General features: G+C 42.3%; 1 protein-coding gene and 1 pseudogene across 1 annotated transcript in view; one reads left to right on the forward strand and one right to left on the reverse strand.

Moving 5' to 3' along the window:
* dlgap1a (discs, large (Drosophila) homolog-associated protein 1a) overlaps positions 1-20,482 on the reverse strand; it is a 141,937-nt gene that overhangs the window by 118,347 nt on the left and 3,108 nt on the right. The window lies entirely within an intron of this gene.
* LOC128455258 (uncharacterized) overlaps positions 2,394-20,482 on the forward strand; it is a 35,880-nt pseudogene continuing 17,791 nt past the window's right edge.

The following is a 20,482-nucleotide window of genomic DNA, read 5'->3' on the forward strand; positions in this document are numbered from 1 at the left end:
AAGGAAAAACTACTAAAAACCCTTTTAACAGGGTAAAAATACGTAGAAACCTCAGAGAGAGCCACATGTGAGGGATCCCTCTCCCAGGACGGACAGAAGTGCAATAGATGCAATAAATAAGCTCTGTGTGGTGTAGCTTGCTAACAGTCAGCAGTATGAAGTGCAATAGCTGTCTGATCCTTTTATCACACCGAATATAGGCTGAACACATCTGCCACTCAAGCTGCACATTTCTGTGAGCCGGTTTCCAGGCAACAATTTCATCAGGTTTCTACCAGAGAAAAAAAGGAATCTTAATCAGGCCCCTGGGTGTCCTTTGCCATCATTAGCTGTGGGACAAATCTCCGATGGTTAACAAATCTGAAATACAGAAACTAGAAACTGCTTATTTGTAGACAATTAAGTACCCACTGTTGGTGTGTGTCTACACGCCAAGCAGCCACCTCTGTGGCTAATGGCCAATGGAGAAGAGCCTCAAGCTATACTACCCCCTAAAAATGAGACCGGCATTGGAATTTGCCTCCATTCTGCAGAAAATTCCAAGTTGGGTATTTGTGGTTACGCAAATCTTAACTCAACTAACCCAACTTAAGATATTTTAGTTGAGCTGAATACTCGGATAAAACGAGTATCCAGTACAGATAATGTACTTTTACGAGCACGAATACCATCCGAGTAAAATGTGTCAATATCCGTAATCGTGATGAATGATAATCCTCTATTGATAGCTGTGTCCACACTATTCCTTGATAGGCCAGCCACACACAGAGCTCCTCCCATACAATGATCCTACCAAGATAGCAGCTGACTCTCGGCCTTACAGACTGGCAGATCTGTGTTACAGTCACAACTGTTTTACGGCCCCGTTCCAAATACGGACCGCGTCCAGGCTGTGTACTCAGAAGTGGACGGTGTCATTGGAACTCACTGTCAACCAGCAGAATCAAAGCAGTTACGGGCCGGAACTGGGGAACAAGTGTGTATATTAATTTTTTCGTCAGATAGGGTCAGATTAGACAGAGTTTTACTTACTATTTCTTAATACTGCATGTGTTGTGTACATTGATTCATTGAAGTTTATTCACTAAAGTTTCTGGAGAAGGCAGCTGCGGGAGAACAGGGGTCTCTGGAGAAGGCAGATCTTGTCTGCCACAAGGGCCGTTACTTGGTTGAGGCTGCGGGGTCCTCCAGAAGCCAGACAGGTCCCAAAGTACGGATTAATTAGTAGCCCATAGTGCAAACTGAAAAAAATACTGCCCTGCATGTTATGAAGTTAACTGACATTTTTTTTTGCTCTGCTGGGTCCATGATTTGGTGTGTTGTGGGTTGCGTGAGGACCCAAAACTGCAGAAGCAAATTAAGTAACAATACAAAAGTGTAATTTAATTAAATGCAAAGGATACAAAAAGGGTGCAAAAAATACACAAAATAGAAAATCACTGGGAACCAGAAAAGAACAAGGAAACACGAGGAATGAATGAGTTGTGAAGGTGAATGATGACGAACTGACAAAGAGACAAAGGGAAGCACAAAGACTTATATACACAGGGGAGGCAGGGATAATTTAACACAGGTTAAACACATGAGGAACAGGTGCAGACAATCACAGGACAAAGGCAGGAAAAAAAGTGACATAAACCCAAGTTGCAACATTTCTGAATAAAAAAGGGAACATAGAACTCAGGGGAAAAACAATTGAAAACAATGGAAATACAGGTAACAGTCAATAAATAAAACACAAGCAAAATGTCCACAAAGAGAAGCGTCCAACAAAAACCAACAACTCTTTATATAAGAGTCCAAAGTCATGACACTTGTCCTTGATCCTACAAATAGTACAAACAGTACAAAGGTTGCATACATGGATTCAGAGTTTCCTTCTAGTCTCTCCGGAAGCTTCATACAGTGACCCAAGTAATCACACACCTGCATATACGTCATCAAGTCTCTAATCAGGTCTATTATTGTTATCATTATTACTTCTGTTGTATCTTTTTGATGTAATTTTTTTTCACTACTTTATTTGCATTGCAATTATTTATTTTTCAATAAATATATTCATATTGCCCCCATAAATATTTGTTAATTTCACTGAAATGAAAAGTGCAATAATAAAAAAGACATTAAACAGATTTACAGTGTTTATTTTATAAAAATATTATCTACATAAACTTTATTTTTATTTTTTACAAAGGGTGATATAAAACTACTCTGTTAATGACATATTATAAGTATGTTCCTTCATTCAACGTCTTTGCTGTTCGCAAACTTCCTGAAGCCCTTCCATGTGATTCTTCTTCTTCTTTTCGCCCTTAATTCATGCCGCTTCTTCAGTACATATACTCTGACCGTTTTGTCCGCTCTGTGCATCTATATCAATACAGGGATCGAACATGGCGCTGGGGGACCAGCGATCATTGAGGTATCTATGAATTCATAAGGCTCATTCTATCGAAAAACAATCCTGAATTGAAAAACACAACACAATTAATATAACTTAGATATGAGGATTATAACCTGTTTTTGGCAAAGACAGCCTTAGAGAGCCTTAGAAATCTTACAAACTGCCCCTTTCATTAACAAAATATAAGTTGAAGGAAAGAACTGCAGAAGTGGTTGCTGAATCTCTATTGATTGACAATAAATTCAACTCAATGTTTCAGTCGCAGTAATACCAAAGCGTATTGTTGCCACAGCAGAAAAAAGAAAACATGGATCAGAATCATGGTATAAAATAACACGCATCATGATGTGATAGCTTATATTGTTAAACCACTAAACCTCACGTAATTAAATAAATATATAATATAATGGTCCTGGAGTGCTGGAGGAGGGGTGTTTGGTGGCGAAAGAGAAGCAGACGTATTGCCCACGCAGCTGTACCTCTTCCTGCAAGTCTAGCTGAAGCTCAGCACCTCCATCGTCTTGCCCCAGTGCCTCTTCCACAGCGTTCAAGTGTATCTATCTCTGAGGCGAACAATTTACCAAATGGCAAAACAAGCAGCTACGTAAATTTCTAAAACAGGGTCTACTTCTAGAGAGTTCAAAACTATTGCTTGCCACCTGGACTCCATAATGCTGAATGCCCTATCAACCACATTGGTCTTTGCATGATGCCAGTTTACCTTGCCACAAGTGCAGTTCTCACTTGCTCCCTGAAAGTGATGAGTGAGTTGGGTTGTTACATACAGCCTCATTTTGACCCATTCCCTGTTTGCTCTGATTCTCTGTCTCCTCCTGAGGCGGGATGCACACACACAAACACACTAACACACACAGACACACACACACACACACACACACACACACACACAAACACACACACAAATGCTGACACACGACTTGACTCTTGCACAAACGGTATCAAAGCGGATACAATGATGGACACAGTGTACCAGGTGAAGTGATATTAACTCGGGGTGACAACAACTACACTTGTTAGTTGCAATAAAAGGTAAAAGGCCATTAAGAAGCTTGACCTTGCCCTGCCCTAAATTACAACATCCTTCAGTCAGTCTAATGAAATACAAAGGGCTATTCTTTTTTAGAACTTCGCAAGCATGGAGTGACCCTGGGTAAACACTAAATATGTTCAGGAACTTACAATTTTCATCACATATTGCTTCTATTTTGAGCAGAATAAAACAATTTCCTATTAATGTCCAATCCATGGAGATGGCGAAAAAATTCTCTGCTCAGAGGGCCTTAGAAATGATTTTTGAAGAGAGAGAAGCTTTGGAAGACAATAAAGAGGAAGAGTTTTGAGAACATGAAGATCATATTTCTGTCAATTAAGAGTCTGAAAGTGAGATTGAAAAAAGAGGATGAGAATGACAATCAACCAGCTTCAAGAAAAGCCTGTCTGCAGCCAGCAAGTGGAGAAATATGGATGTCAAAAGAAGTTGAATGGTCTTTTGCCCAAAGAACTGAACCGCCCTGCATGCAACCAGTGCCAACACAGATAGCGGTCACTCATGTACAGGACATCAGGTCTTCTTTTGAACTTTTAATCCCAGATTCCCTCCAGAAAATCATTCTGGATTGCACTAATTTGGATGGACAGCGTTTTATTAGAGAGGTGGAATGAGATGGACCAAACCCATTTATTTTCATACTTTGGAGTTCTTAACCTTGCTGGAATTTTCAAATCCACAGGGGAATCCACAGAATCCCTGTGGGATGCATAAACTGGCAGAGAACTTTTCCGAGGAACAATGTCTCTGGAAATCTTCCACATTATTTTCATGATTATCTGCTTTGATAACAGAGACGACAGACTAATTATCCACTTTTAGGCTGTATTTTTTGGGAACTTAAAGCTTGGCCTGACTTTTCGATTTACTCCCCCTCCCACTAAGTTCTTAAGTTTGTCAATTTAGTTATCTTATCTTGTTGTTAAAATATTAATAGTAAAGTGTATGTAAAGTAAAGTACACTATGTTAAAGTGTTGGGTATGGGTGAGTAAAAGAACATAACTTAATAATAAAACAAAAAACCCTCAACACCAAAGCCAAACACACCATTTCAATTATCAGGGTTATGTGTTTATAGGGCTCCAACAACTAATCAAATTAATCGATAATAATCGATTATAAAAATAGTTAATAGATTAGTTTGTGTCTGTTATAATACCCAACACTAACTGTGGCAGCATCTCCTAAAGTGTGTTCATAGGGCGTGGGCAGTTAACCAGCCAATCTGGTGCCTTGTGTAGCTCACGTGACAACGCCGTCTCCTCTCAAGAGTAAACGTTTGAAAATCGGTGGAGATGACCGACACTTAGGATACAGCGGAGACAAGTCGATAAAGGTGTGAGAACAAGTCTTCCGAGAAGACATGAAAACAAGTTGGAGGCTTCTGCTTCTTCCTCATCTTCGTCTCTCAGTTTACTGATGGTTATCGCTAAGTATTAATTAAATTCAGATATGAATTCAGCTGAGTACAGCTGGTCTGCTATGAGTCACAGACATATCTCTCTCTCAGGCATGTTCAGCAGGACAAGTAGTTTCAACATTTAGTGTGTTCAGTGTGATTATCCACAATTAACTTAAAGGGGACATATTATGCCCATTTCACCACAGTTGATATGGTTCCTTGGGGTCTTAATGAAATGTCTGTAACATTTTTTGGTAAAAATACCACAAGGATAATTTAAAACAGCACCTTTTTACTCTGTCTAAAACAGCCCTCCTCAGATCGACCCGTTTTGAGGGCCCCGCCCCCCTCTCACCCCGCCCCCATCTTACCCCACCCCCTTTCACCCCTCTCATCCCTCCTCCTTCTCACCCCTCCCCCCTCTCATGGAGGTGTAGGACATAACGTTTGAATGTGTTCTTCAACATCTATAGGGCAGATTATGGGCCTTTATGTCTAAAAGGAATAGAGCAGTAAGTTTTTTTTTTTTTTTATGCATGAGATATCAGTCATTTCTGCAATAAAATTATGACTGAGGAATAAAATACATAAATTACACTCTTCCCTCTGTATTACTTTGCTAACTGCTCATCTTACACGTGTCAATTGTTGACATGTTACATATCAAACATTAAAAGCACAACTGTTTCTATAAACTTTTATTGTCAGAAAGATTGCTAGAAAGATTGCCACAGAGCTTTTTAATCATAGTTATTAAATGTACTGGCTGGGACAGAGGTAATAAATACAAAAAAATACCAAGTATAATAAATACATTCATTACAAAAATACAATTTGTGCCATCAGCAGCTATACTGTAAACAAAGGAACACTTTATATTTGTGTGTCACCTTTTATTCTCTAAATCCCCCCACCCCCTCACACACACGGCACAACATGCAAACGGCACTAGCCTCCACACAAAATGTCTAAAAGAAGCAAATACCAGAATTATAAAAAAAAAATACTTACATTTCACTCGTCTTCAGTATTGCCATGGAAAGATGGCACCGACCCCTCTTTCAATAACAACCTTTTAGAGAATCCAGCGTTATATTGGCCCAGGTTGATAAAACAGTCCGATTCAAAGTGGTGGCAGGAACGTTGCCATCATATATGAACTCAATCCATCTCAATCTTGTGTCTTCTGAAGCTGGAGTCACATGAAGACATGTTTGCAGCCGACCACCGATTCATGCTGCTAGTTAGCTAATCCAAGTGTTTCCAAGGCTTGCAAGAATGAAATGGCGGACACCGGTGGACCGAGCTTCTATAAAGTGGGAGGGTCCATCTAGGGGTGGGTCGAGTGGTAGTGGGGGAGTGCATAGAGCTATGGGGGAATGTACTAAATGGGCATTTTTCGACTATGACGTCTATTTCGGGGGAAATTCCATTGGACGCACTTTAGCACATAGTTTCTGAAATAGAGGAACCACAACAAATCGCGGGAGTGATTTTTTTCCAGAGTTTTTGGGACGGTAGACATGCCAGATACCCAAACTAATGTGTAGAAGCACTACAAAAGTGGAACTTTCATAATATGTCCCCTTTAACATATCAGTGATGTCACTTTCATTAGTCATACTTTCACTGTGACAAGTAAGAAGTTTCATATAAGAGCAGTAAAATGCCTGGGTTTTTTATTATGAAATAATAAGGGGTTTATATTGAATTGAATATTAAAGATGCTACACACAATGTTTTACATTCTGTACTGCCAACTGGGAAACACCACCTTCAGTGACATGCAGGTCTGCTCTCTGTGAGAGGAACCCAACACACACTAGGAAGGACATGCAACCGAATTACCACAGTAAATTCCAACTTAAAACTTATAAATAAAATAAATATAACTTTCTTATTGACAAAAAATCATTCCTGAAAGTCTGGCTCACATTGATTGTTCTGTAAATGATCAAAGTGACTTTTAACACTTTAACTACGGTCGAACTGTGTTTGAAATCCATCGTAAGTGTTATCTGTCATATTGTCATATATGTGCACTGCACTCCCAGAATTCTTGTCGTCCCTAAAGTCTTTAAATGTAGAGTGTGAGCCAGAACCCTCAGCTATCAAGCTCCTCTCCTGTGGAATCATCTTCCATTTTCAGTTCGAAGGCAAACAGCATCTGTACGTTTAAGAATCGGCTTAAAACCTTCTTTTACGATAAAGCTTAAAGTTAGAGCCGGTCCAGGCTTGTCTTAGACCTGCTCTTAGTTATGCTGCTATAGGTCTAGAATGTCGGGGGACACATGACACATGGAGCTTCTCCTCCAAGCTTCTCCTTCCTTTTCTCCATCCTTATCACATCAAAGAAATAAATATCTCATCAATACATGATACTGACTTGACTTCTTCCCCAGAGTCCCTTTGCCTTATCGTCCGCAGGTCCAGGACCATGGCTGCGGCCACATCGTGATATATGATGATTGATCGCATATCAGAGATTTAGATCGTAATGGCGGATTCTGTATCATGCTGGCTGATCGTGATAATACTGGCGGATCCTGTATCGTGTTGTCATCTGATAGTGGTGATGAACCACGATTGAGGTGGCAGCTGATGGTGGATCCTGATGGCGGCAGTGGACAATGACTGTGGATTATCGTGGCATCTGATCTTGATGATGGATCATGATCGTGGTGGCAAAACTGCTTGATATGTCTACTCCGATACTCGACCATTACTGACAATAACCCATCAATTTATTGTAAGGCAATTTAACAAAAACTCGTCTTTGCTATTTCTAATGCCACCAAAAAACTTGCCTTGGTAGTTGACTCTTGAATCGCAGTTTGTCGGTGAATTTGTTTTTACTGAGTCTGTAAATTAGCCGCCAACCTCTGAGCTGTAGCTGCCCGTTCTTGCGTTGACTGCTTGCTAGCATAGTTGGCATGCTTCGCAGCAAAGTGACGGCTGATGTTTTACTCCTTGAAAACTGGGACAGTTTCTCTTTGAGCGTGTACAAGGATGGCAAATTAGCATAATTAATGCACAATTAATACAATTGTATCATATCCATAATAGAGACTACCCTCACTGTTATGGATAAAAAACATGTGCCACAATATGTGATGTCAATTCACCTTCGCCCATCGTAATATTACACATTGTGCCGCAACACCATTTGGGTGAGGAGTCTCCTACCAGCTCTGACACCATTGTGCCCCCACCATATGTGGTTGGTGTGCTCACCTGGAAGGTAGAGGCCACAGTCAGAGATGCCCAACTCAGTGAGCTGGACCCTGGTTGTCCCCAGTTCGACCCGTTCTTCAGTCCTCCAGTGGAGCCATGCCTTACACTTCTCCTGCCACCATGGCATTAGTCAAACCCTCTTCCATAAGGGACATTTCTGCTGACCTACTATGGAGACCAACAAGCAAGCTTTTGTCCGTGCCTGTACCGTGTTTGTCAGGAGCAAGGCCTCTCATAGCCCTCATGCGGGGTTGCTCCACTCTCTTCCCATCCCTAGAGGTCCTTGGTCACATATAGCTCTGGACTTTGTTACTGGACTCCCTCTCTCAGAAGCTAACACAGTCATTCTAACCATTGTTGATTGGTTCTCTGAGGCCGCCCATTTGTTCCTCTGCTCGCAAACTTTTACTGTCTTCTTTTGCTCTCTCACTCAGTCCTACCCCTTCGACTCACAAAGCCGGTAACCACCTTGACTATATTTTCACCAGAAACTGTTCAACATCTAACCTCACTGTAACCCCACTTCATGTCTCCAGCCACTTCTTTATCTCTTACTCTCTCCCACTCAAACCAACAACCCTACCACATCAACAGAGTCTGTACCTGTCCGTCGCAACATTCGCTCCCTCTCTCCTGCCTCTCTAGCCTCCTCTGTTTTATCAGCCCTCCTTTCCACTGACTCTTTCTCACTCATGCATCCAACTCTGCCACAGAGATTCTCCTTTCTACTCTGTCCTCCTCTCTTGATTCTCTCTGTCCTCTTACGTCACGACAGGTCTGCAAGTCCTCCCCAGCTCCGTGGTTGTCTGACTCGGTTTGTGCCGACAGAGCCACTATGCGAGCATCAGAAAGGAAATGGCGGAAATCTAAACACCTGGACGACCTGCTCGCTTATCAGTCTCTTCTCTCCTCTTTTTCCACAGCCAAAAGCACTTTCTAGCAAACTACAATTCAATCCTCATTTTCTAACCCCCAAAAACTCTTCTCCATCTTTTCCAACCTCCTTGACCCCTTCCAGTCCCCATCCTCCTTCCTCCCTTCTACCAAGCCACTTTGTCAACTACTTTACAAAAAAGATAGATGACATGCGCCAGGGGTATTCAACAAAAATTTAAAGAGGTCCAGTTTGAGAAAATTTCTTGAAGCAAAGGTCCAGGAGATCATAATTTCTAACTATTTAGTGCGATATATATTTAAGTAGCCTAGTAGTTGTATCAGCAACTGCATGTAGTCAATACCTGACTGATTAATTCAATTAATTCAGTTCGATTCCAAAACATTTTGACAATTTTTATTGTCACGTAACATAGAACTGAACATATATATATATATATATATATATATATATATATATATATATTAGGGCTGTGAAATGATTAAAATTTTTAATCAAATTAATCACAGGTTTCTATGGATTAATCATGATTAATCACATTACCGATTTTCTCGGAATATTTTTGTGAAAACAAGATTTATGACATTTAACTTTTCTTTTGTGCTGCAACTCAGCAGTTCTTCAGCAGTTATCATTGCTTTTCCATATGGAACATTAATATAATCTTCATCCTAAACAATATTCGGGCTCCTTAGCCATTGTGTGGTTGAATAAAACTTTTTTTTTTTAAATCAAACAGAAATTATTTGAGCTTCTTAGCCATAGGATGGTTGACATTTTTTATATTTTTTGTCACACAACCATTAACCACACCATGATACAATCTAATGCCTCTAAAGGCCCTCTTAGCTACTCGTTCTTTAGCCAGTTGGTGAGGCAAACTAACTTGTTCAAATTCTCTGACAGTAAAGCTGACCGCTTCTTTTGCACAATGTGTCCTGCGAGTGAGTCTGGTTTGGCGCATTCCACTTGAACGCCCCTCGCCGACCAACACATGCTTCGCATGGCGGTGGTTAGGCGGGTATTGCTACGGTGAAACGATAACTTCTCGCAGAGTGTGCATATCACCTTGGTTTTACTGAATGTTCGATCTTTGTTTTTTTGGAACACGATCTTCCCGTCCAGAAGGTCCTCAGGTTCATCAGAATTATCCATGTTGTTTGTTTGTTTGAATGGCAGCTGCCGTCTGACTGCATTACGCCGGGTTCACACCGGACGTGGAAGCGACGCCGAAGCGTGGCGTAAGCACTAATCCCTGGCGCGCCGCGCTTGGCTGGTCACACCGGACGCGGTAGCGACGCCGAAGCGCCGCGCATTACTAATAATATCACATACTTCTGCTGCTATCAGCCTGCAGTAAAAACGGCATTAAATCATTTTTTTCAAGCATATACTTACTTGTTGCTCCAACATTAACTGCAACAGCATCCCAACATGTGTCTTTTTTGGTGTTGTCTTTATACAACATATGCTGAGAATCAACAACTCAAGTTACTTCTCCACTTCAATGATTAATTTAATGTCATCAATGTTGAAGAACTTCTCCAATGTTAGCTCCGGTAAATGTCGGGTGTCGAGGGTAAATTACGTATTCTCCACTCAAGCCTATGTGGAGAATACATAGCCCCCCCCCTCTCTTTTTTATCTTTATGACTGCTTGTGTGGCTGTAGTGGATGGGCAGAGGGGGACATTAAATAATGTGGTTGGTAAAAGTGGTAAAATTAAAACTCCAAGACAACAGAACGTGAATACAAAGTATGGGATGCATATTTGATCATTTATATCATATAAAATACGTCATCTATATCGTTTAAAATCATTTTTCAGTGTGTTTCCTGTCGCGATAAGCTCGCGTCAAGCGGAAAAAATAGACTCGACGCCGAAACGATCGCTTCACGGCGCTAGGCAGCCGCGGCACAACGCTACGCTTCAGCCTCCGGTGTGTTCAGCGCTGCGGTTTAACATGGGAGTGGATGGGAGCCAGAGGATTGGCGCTGCGCTTACGCCTCGCTTCGGCGTCGCTTCCGCGTCCGGTGTGAACCCGGCGTTAGAGCGGCAACTAGTGCAGAGGCGGCGGAATTGGAAGGTCCTTCTGCGCATGCGTTAAATGCGTTAAAAAAAAAAAACGAATTAATCCTGTAATTTAATCATAACGCGTTATTTTTCACAGCTCTAATATATATGATTGCAGATATGCATAATGTTCTCTCATTAACTAAATAAAAGTAGGACTGCATTTCAAAATAAGACAAAATAAATGAAATGTGAAAATAAAGTGCTTCAGAAAAATGTAATAAAGGAACAAAAGCTTGAATTTCCCTTTTTCTGTTTCACAACTTGACTTAACAGTCTCAACCAATTTCACAGATAATAACAATTGAACAGTTTTAGAATGACTTTCTTCCCCTCTTATCAATCAATCAATCAAATTTTATTTGTATAGCCCATATTCACAAATTACAATTCGTCTCATAAGGCTTTAACATGGTGAGAGATCCTCTGTCCTTAACCCTCAGCAAGAGTAAAGAAAAACTACTAAAAACCCTGTTAACAGGGTAAAAATACATAGAAACCTCAGAGAGAGCCACGTGTGAGGGATCCCTCTCCCAGGACGGACAGACGTGCAATAGATGTCAGGTGTAGGAAAACATCATCAAGATTAAAGTTTTTTAGCAGCATTGATGAGGGTAAACATCTTAAAGGATAACTTCAATAAGATATGTGAAGTAGTCAAGCTGCAATCATAGTCCATGGTCAGCAGCCAGATAGATAATGATCCATCATCCTGGTCGGATCCACTATAGTCCACAGTCATTGTCCACTGCCGCTTATTAAGATCCATCATCAGGCCCCGCCTCGGCCGTGGTCCACCACCATTATATCACTCCAACGCGACAAAGGATCCGTCATTCCCACTATGATGAGCCAGCACGATATAGAATCCGCCAAACTGGATCCACCATTGCGACCTCTGATGCACGATCCACAAATCGTAATCCATGGTGCGGCTCCCCCACTTTTTTTGCTCAGTGAGAGAAATGAGCTCTAGCTTGTCCTGCCAGGATTTTAAATCTGGGCCGGAATGGAGTCAGGGCCATTCTTATACACATGTGGAGGTGCTCATTAGTGATCCTTGAACGATATTTAGTTTTGATCATGTTCATTGTGGAGAAAGCTGCCTCGCAGTTGTATGTTGAGCCAAACATGGTCAAGATGTACAGGGCTACTTTCCTCAGACCTGAGAAAGCTGTCTCAGAGACCATTTGGAGCCAGTAAGTGGAAGGGTCAGTTCTTGCAAACTGCTCTTTCAGGGCCACATCTGCTTGGATATCAACCAATTGCATCTGGAGAGGCCCAGCGTTTACCCATTTAAAGTGCTGTGTGACATCCTTTGAGAACCACCTGACATCTGTGATGAGAAATGGGTTCTGAATGAACATGGTGAGCGGCTGCCCAAGGCTGAAGCTGTCAAAACTGTTGCTGAAGTTTACAATCAGCTTATCAATAAAGTCAACAAAAGCAAACAAATCTCTCTGTCCCTGAACCTGTTCCTGCACTGCTGGGAAGTGTGCATAATCTCCCTGCAGGTCTGCCTTGAACACCTCAAGTTTCCTCTGAAAGGAGCGGACAGCTGTCATCAGTTCAAAAATTGAATTGTCCTAGCCCTGTAGCCTCAAATTCAGTTCCTTCAGATGTGAAGTGATATCAACCAAAAAGGCCACATTATCCATCTGTTTGTCATTTTCTAAAAAGAGAGAAAACTGTGTTGCCTTCAGACTTCTTAGCTCTGCCAAGAAAGCTGCTACTTCCCTCCTGATGGACCAAAAGCGCTCTAACACCCTGCCTTTACTGAGCTATCTCACATTGTTGTGCAGCAAAACATCATCAGCATCGGCATCAACTTTTCTGAGGAATTCCCTAAGCATGCGATGCTGGTAGGAAAAGGATGCCCTGAGAAAATTGATCATTTTCATCATTGTATTCATCACCTCAGCATGCTCATTTGACAGGGACGCGCAGAGGACAGATTGATGAATGATGCAATTTTAAGCTATGAACTGAGGACTGTCCTCTTTCAGTCTTGCTACAGCTCCTTTCTCTTTACATCACATGTCATTTGGCTGACGCTTTTGTCCAAAGCGACTTACAATTAGTATACTCAACATTTATGAGGGGCCATTTAGGGGTTCAATATCTTGCCAAGGACACTTCGGCATGCAGAACCGGCAACCTCTTGTTGGAGAACGACCACTCTACCCCCTAGGCCACACCGCCCCATTTCTCTCTCCCTATCATAGCAGGGGCTCCATCTGTGGTTATTGAAACCACTTTTTGGGCTCTATTCCTCTCTTTGTTAACATCTCCTTAACAGCCAGGTAGATGTCTTCTCCTCTTGTACTGGTCTGAAGGGTAGTGACACCTAACAGGTCTTCACAGAACACTTTCTGGTCTGTGCTGAAAAACCTGACATACACTAACAGCTGAGCACTGTCACACACGTCAATGTACTCATCGTTAAGCCTTCACATGGTGCCTTATGCATGGCTTCATCTAGCTGGGTTAGCACATCCTCCGTTAAAAGTTCACTTCTCTTTGTGGCAGATGATGCTGACATGGGTATTTGCTTTATTTTATCACAAAGCTCTTGTTTTTGTTTTCCCTCAGGAAGTGTTTCAGCAACTGCACTCATGCATTCTTTGACAACCCCTCCATCAGTAAATTGCTTTTTGTGTTGACCCAAAATCCAAGCAACTCTGAGGGAACACTCATGAACACGTTGTTGGGCAGTGAATGAGTGGCTCAGGATCCTGGTGGACTGATCATATTTGGCTCTGAGACCACTTATTTTCTGTGATCTCACTTCAGATTTAAGTGGGTATGTTTGTTCAAAACCGTTAAGCTTTGTCTCACAATGGTGTTTCACATTGGCACTTTTAATAAGTGCCACAGTTTCTGAACATATGAGACAAACAGGTTTAGTGCTCCCAGTGGGAAGTATGAACAAAAATCTGTCCATTCCGGATTAAATGCTCTATTTTCGCTGTCCACTTTTCTTTTTTTGGAGAGCGCCATTTGTGCCTTACGTTTCTCTCCTTTTCTCCGGCTCACTCCTGTTTCTCTCCCTTTCTCCGTCTCACTCTTGTTTCTCTCCTTTTCTCCGTCTCACTCCTGTTTCTCTCCTTTTCGCCGGCTCACTCCTGTCTCTCCTTTTCGCCGGCTCACTCCTGTTTTTCTCCTTTTCTCCGGCTCACTCCTCCATCTCACTCCTCTGTTTCTCTCCCTTTCTCCGTCAAACTCCTCTGTATCTCTCCCTATGTTTTCTCTACCTGTATCACTATCTTTCTTTTTCTTTCTACCGTCTTTTCGTGTTTAACTTGCCTCTAACTCTCTCAACTGTCTGCACTGTAGAGTCGCAATGTTTACCGCCTGGAATGCACAGACTTGATTGGCTGAGTAGTATCACGTGGGATGGCTTAACTTGCATGCAATTGGTGAATGCGTTTCCTCATCCGCTAAACCACTACCGTAATGACTACAAAAGATGCGCCGGTTAAAAATAGAAGCGCCCCGTCAGGTTTTAAATTACAGCCTTCTGTTTTGGCTGTAGGTCCGGGTCCGTATGTGATGGCTTCTGGGTCTGGACCCGGACCGCAGTCCGCCTGTTAGTGACCCCTGACATACGCTCTTCCTTTTCTGATTCTCCCTCTATAACTACACTTCCATCAACTTCATCTTCATCACCTTCGCTTTCCTCTTTCACCCCCCTGTCTCCCAATCAAGTTCTGACCTTGGTAACCTCCGCCTGCCATACCACCTGCCCCCTTGACCCCATCACTTCTCACATTCTCCAGTCTATTGCTCCTGACCTTCTTCCTTTTCTTACCTATCTTATCAACACTTCCCTGTCAACTGGCTGTTTCACTAATTCTCTGAAAGAGGCAAGAGTAAATCATCTCCTGAAGAAACTCACCCTCGACCCGTCTGAAGTAAATAACTACAGACCTGTCTCTCTTCTTCCCTTTGTTTCCAAAACTCTCGAGCGCTCTATCTTTAATCAACTCTCCTCCTATCTTAACCACAATAAGCTTCTTGACCCTCGCCAGTCTGGTTTCAAGACAGGTCATTCAACTGAGACTGCCCTCCTTGCTGTCTCTGAGAAACTTCACGCTGCTAGAGCAGCTTCTCTCTCCTCTGTCCTTATCCTTCTAGACCTCTCTGCTGCATTTGACCCAGTGAACCACCAGATCCTTATTTCCCCCCTTCAGGACCTGGGTGTCTCAGGCTCTGCTCTCTCTCTGCTCTCTTCCTACCTCAATGAACGCACTTATCGGATAACATGGAGAGGATCTGTGTCTGAACCTTGTCCTCTCACTACTGAGGTCCCTCAAGGTTCTGTCCTGGGTCCTCTCCTCTTCTCTTTGTACAACAACTCTCTCGGCTCTGTCATTCACTCACATGGCTTTTCCTACCATAGCTATGCTGATGACACCCAACTAATCCTGTCTTTTCCCTGATCTGAAACACAGGTGGCAGCACAAATCTCTGCCTGTCTGACTGACATCTCTCAGTGGATGTCTGCACACCACCTTGACAAGACTGAACTTCTTTTCCTTCATGGGAAAGACTCTCCTACCCACGACCTGACTATTAACTTTGACAACTCCGTGTTAACCCCCACTCAGACTGCTAGGAACCTGGGTGTGACACTCGATAGCCAACTCTCCCTTACTGCCAACATTACTGCAACAACACATTCCTGTAGATTCATGCTGTACAACATTCGGAGAATACGCCACCTTCTCACTCAGAAGGCGGTGCAGGTTCTGGTCCAGGCTCTGGTCAGGACATGGTCAAACGTTACACCCCAACACGTTCACTTTGCTTTGCTTCGGCCAATCGGCTCGTTGTTCCCTCACTGCGAGCTAAACACTCATCAAAATCACGACTGTCTACTGTCCTGGCTCCTAAATGGTGGAACTAGCTCCCCATTGACATCCGGACATCAGAAAGTTTACACATCTTCCGCCACAAATTAAAAGATTACCTCTTCAGACTTTAACTTGAAAAGAAAGTGGAAAAAAAAGGTAGCACTTAAATGGCACTTATTTATAGCACTTTGTAGTTTTGCTTTATTTTGAAGAAATTGTACTTTCTTGATTCTTGTTGTCGTGGGTCTGTACCCTCGGGGTTGAATGCACTTATTGTAAGTTATTGTAGGTCGCTTTGGATAAAAGCGTCAGCTAAATGAAAATGTAATGTAATGTAATGTATTGGGCTACCAACCACCACTTTGTACAACTCAGGAGAGAGAAATTGCAGTAACTTCTGACCAGTCCCATCACCGATGCTGCCACAAAGTTTTCAGGGGGCCACAAGCAGCCCTGCTTAGAACTGCATTCCTCAACAGATGCATCGCCATCGGGCCCTTGCCCCCAACTACATCCCAGGACAGAAAGTTTGGTTATCCTACAAAGACATTCCACTTAAGACAGAGTCTAAGAAACTTTCACCAAGTTGCATTGGCCCGTTTGAGATTGAAATGATTAAACCTAACAGCTATCAGACTTAAACTGGCGAAGACCATCAGGATTCACCCATCTTTTCATGTCTCTCTGCTCAAGCCTGTAAACTCCAGCGCATTGTGCCCTCCTTCCAGACCCCTCCTCTCAGCTGGATTCTCTTAAACCATCTGGCCTGCACGGTCAGACATGCGCTTGAATTGGGTCACCCGAGCCGGTGTCTCAAATATCTGGTGGATTGGGAAGTATATTGTCAGGAAGAACACTCCGGGGTCCCCTGCTTGCTCATCATGAATCCAACCATGATTAGGGAGTTTTATATTCCGGAGGCTCCTATCCTACAGTAATGATCTCCACCTCTCCTCCAGTCTCTCTGTGTCCCCATCCCTGTTGTCTCTATGTCTGACATTTGTTGTATGTTACCTTCCCTGTGCTCGTACCTAACTTCTTGTTTCCTTTTGTACAGAACAATACCAGCCGGCCAGCTCCTGATCAAAACCACCAGCTAACCTGTCCGCTGCCAGCCATCTTCACTATTCCCTCTTTCTCGCCTGCTGAGGTGACTGGATCCCTCGCTGCCACTCTACCACTTGTCTGTGCGGCATTATGGGTCCAAATCTCCATTGAAAGTAACAATTTAGCTTTCTGAATTTCAACATTTCTACTCTAATTCATACTCACTTAAGTTGAAGCACTTGAGATTAATATTTTGAGGGTTAAGATCATGTTTACCTCGATCCACTACTGTATCTCATTTTTTGTTTAAATGTAAATTATTGATGTAGTCAAAAGTGAAATAAAGATATCTATGAAGGTTAACGCCGGGTTCACACCGGACGCGGAAGCGACGCGGAAGTGAAGCGGAAGCGCTAATCCCTAGCGCTCCGTCGCTTGGCTGTTCACACCGGACGCGGTAGCGACGCCGAAGCGCCACGCATTATGAGTAATATCACATACTTTTGCTGTTGTCAGCCTACAGTAAAAACAGCATTTAATAATTTTTTTCAAGCATATACTTACTTGTTGCTCCAACATTCACTGCAACAGCGTCCCAACATGTGTCTTTTTGGTGTTGTCTTTATACAACATGTGCTGAGGATCATACAACTCACTGTACTTCTCCACTTAAACTATTAATTTAATGTCATCCATGTTGAAGAACTTCTCCGCTGTTTGCTCCGTTCAATGTCGGGTGTCAAGGTTAAATTACGTATTCTCCACTCAAGCCTATGTGGAGAATACGTAGCCCCCCCTCTCTCTTTTTATCTTTATGACTGCTTGTGTGGCTGTAGTGGATGGGCAAAGGGGTACATTTAATAATATCATTGGTAAAATTGGTAAAATATGTCATCAATATCATTTAATATCATTTTTCAGTGTGTTTCTTGGAACTATACGCTCGTGGCGAGCGAAAAAATAGACTCGACGCCGAAACGATCACTTCACGGCACTAGGCACCCTTGGCGTGGCGCAGTGCTTCAGCGTCTGGTGTGAACATCACAAAGGTTTAACATGGGGGTGGATGGGAGCCAGCTGGCTTTTAAGGCTTGGCACTGCGCTTACGCGTCGCTTACGCGTCCAGTGTGAACCCGGCGTTACTACTCCTGATTTCACGAAGAACATCTGATATGAAGTAACAATAACATTCACAGTGTTGTAATCATACAAGAACACTTTGATGGACGAGTGAATCACAGGCCTCTTACATTTTAGTTTTAATGTAATCAATCATTTACAATTAAGATATTTGAGTAAATACTTTGTGTCTCATGACACATCAAATTCAATGACAATGAAAACATTAATTCACCAAAGTGTTGTGATTGATTTATTATAAGGGAAAAAAAGGGTAAGTGTGCCAAAACCAGGCAAGCCAATGGAACCCAGCACAGTTTAATCATGTAAGGTACATGTGTTAAACATACTGTTCACATAAACTGTGGGTTTTATTTAAACACCAAAATTTGGAACAGTAAAGACAAGAACACTATAGAACTTCACATGAAATCAACTAAACAAAACTAACCAAAGAATAGTAAAGAGGTTGTATGTGTGCGTGTCTCCCAGTCTCAACGTCCAGGGTTCAATCTGTCAAATATATAAAGTCTGTTTCATTCTCCCCCACAGCTCAGATCAATCCAGTTCAAAGAGAAACAGATGCAAACTACAGATGCAAAAAAAAATTGTTTGTTCAGGAAAGTAAACAGAAAGAGAAGCGTCCGTGTCGCTTCAATATAGGGCTGAACGATTAATTGCATTTGCGATAAAATCGCGATATGATAAAACGCGATTTTCTAATCGCAACGTGCGCGATTAAAACGTGCGAAAGAGAGTAGGGCTCTGGGATGCTCTCCTCACCCGCAGCAAGAATGCACTGGAATGCTGCGGGACCACAAAACTCCTCAGATCCAGAAGATAGCGAAGCAAGCCTGCATCACCTAAAGGGTCCCAAAGTCTTCGGCCGACCTGTCGGACACACAGAGCGAGCTCATCTCGCCGGTGACCACGGTGCGGGCGGCGGACCTGAAAATCGCTCCCCGGAAAAGCAAGCCGAGCACCGGGGCGGCGCGGCTCCAGAGCCCCCCGGTCACCTACATGTACATCTGCGAGACGGAGGTGTTCAGCATGGGGGTGTTCCTGCTGAGGCCCGGCGCCTCTATATTGCTGCACGACCACCCGGACATGAACGGGAATCTACGGAGCTACTGATCCGCAAGCTGCCCTTCCAGCGCATCCAGCTGGCACAGAGCTTAAACTGCTGCTGCTCAACTGACTATAACAATGCCGCATTCCTACACTTATAAAATGCAATTCAATGTGGAAGTAATCCAAGAATTCAGAATATGTTACTCAGATTAGTTAATGTAACGGAATACGTTACAGATTACATTTTAGGCATGTATTCTATATTCTGTAACGGAATACGTTTTGAAAGTATCCTTCCCAACACTGGCAATGTTACTGACTTGGGAGCAGTAACACACCTATAATTAAAAAAAAGTTTTTGTCAAGATGGTAAATTTTGCACACAGGTTTTAAAAAGTACATGGCTTGTGTTTATACTTATAATGACTTTGATTAAATTACTTAAATGCACACCGATTTGTTGTTCTTGTTTCTGTAATGAGAAGTTAAATAAAAATGTGGGAAAGAATATTGTACAGTAAATGTATCTAATATTGTGTTGGTCATATTTAAATCATTCATTACGGGGGTTTTTTTGGGGGGGGAAAGCGGATAAAATAAAAAAATCGCATATTAAATCGCAATCGCAATATTTTGGGGAAAAATCGCAATTAGATTATTTTCCCAAATCGTTCAGCCCTACTTCAATAACAACAAAGTTCCAATATTCAACATGTACAGGGCATTCATGGTACTGTCGATGGTCAAGCTCGGTCATTCAGTGGGGTATAAACCGGCCAGAAGCTCCAGGGAAACTCTTTAGCGAATAAACAATCCACCTGACTGTGATACCTAATTTCATCCTGATCCAGACTCCAAATCAGCGACAACCAGGGTTCGAATTATCTTTTTGTCTCTAAGGGGGTCTCTATCTCATAAAAAAGTTGGCGCACCACGCACATAGCCTACCAAGGCTATACAATGAAATAGCCTAGGCGCGAGCAGCGCTTTTGCGCACGGTAGGCATAGGCTGTATATAACTTGACACACGCACACAACAGACAGACACATTTTTGTACAGAAATTGATTTATTTTAATTAATTTCAATATATTATTGATTGTAATAGTCCATATATATGTAGCCCTATAGTCAATTCCCTGTTAGGACTCGGCTTTTACCTGAGTTCACTTTAAACCACCTGAATATAGTCTACTAATGGAAATGAGTGGAGTCCATAACACATTGTCAACTATTTACAAATAATTGATTTAACCAAAGCAGTCATGTAGCTGAAATAATAATGATTCGTTACCGGAAATAAGATGTAGT

The sequence above is a fragment of the Pleuronectes platessa genome, chromosome 13 (genome assembly GCF_947347685.1).
Source record: "Pleuronectes platessa chromosome 13, fPlePla1.1, whole genome shotgun sequence".
Taxonomy (NCBI): Eukaryota; Metazoa; Chordata; class Actinopteri; order Pleuronectiformes; family Pleuronectidae; genus Pleuronectes; species Pleuronectes platessa.